Below are 679 nucleotides of genomic sequence, written 5' to 3'. Positions count from 1 at the left end.
AGTTATGGTTTTAATAGGAAAATATTTAGCTTTTATATGGCTAGTATTTTTTTTTATGCTTGTTCAAATCATAGGCTTGAAGATTTCAAACTAGTATATTAGCTCTAATTTGAATATTTTTACAAACAAAACTTTAGCAAATTGTTAATACAACATATTAATGATGTATACTTGTGTAATATTTATAACCTAATTGGTTGAACTTTGATCCTCTAACGGATCGTTTGGTTATGTGGGTATTAGTTATGTAGGTGTTATTTAGTTAGGTAGAGATTATATTACATGAATTATTAACTATTGAATATTGATTTTAATATAAATTAATATATATTATTTACAAATAAAATAAGTAAGCAAATAGTATAAATTCTTCCTTAAAAAAAATAATTTTAAAAAAAAGAAAAAAAAATCTCTATACATACTTAACTAGCAATACTGTGTTTTTTTTTCTCTTTGTTTTTTTAATGTTTAAAGCTTATAAAAATAAAATATTATTAATATATTTCAAGTACATTATACTATCCTATTTTATATAATGTAAATTTCTATCAATATGATGCATGTGTTGTTTGTATATTTTTAGTATACCAAATATATAAATTATATATAAATTTACATTCTAAATAAAAAATTAATGCATGATAATTAAATATGTGGATATATTTACTAATGTATAATG

This window comes from Solanum tuberosum, unplaced genomic scaffold (assembly GCF_000226075.1).
Source record: "Solanum tuberosum cultivar DM 1-3 516 R44 unplaced genomic scaffold, SolTub_3.0 scf00312, whole genome shotgun sequence".
In the NCBI taxonomy this organism is placed as follows: domain Eukaryota; kingdom Viridiplantae; phylum Streptophyta; class Magnoliopsida; order Solanales; family Solanaceae; genus Solanum; species Solanum tuberosum.
Note: the sequence above shows the minus strand (reverse complement) of the source record.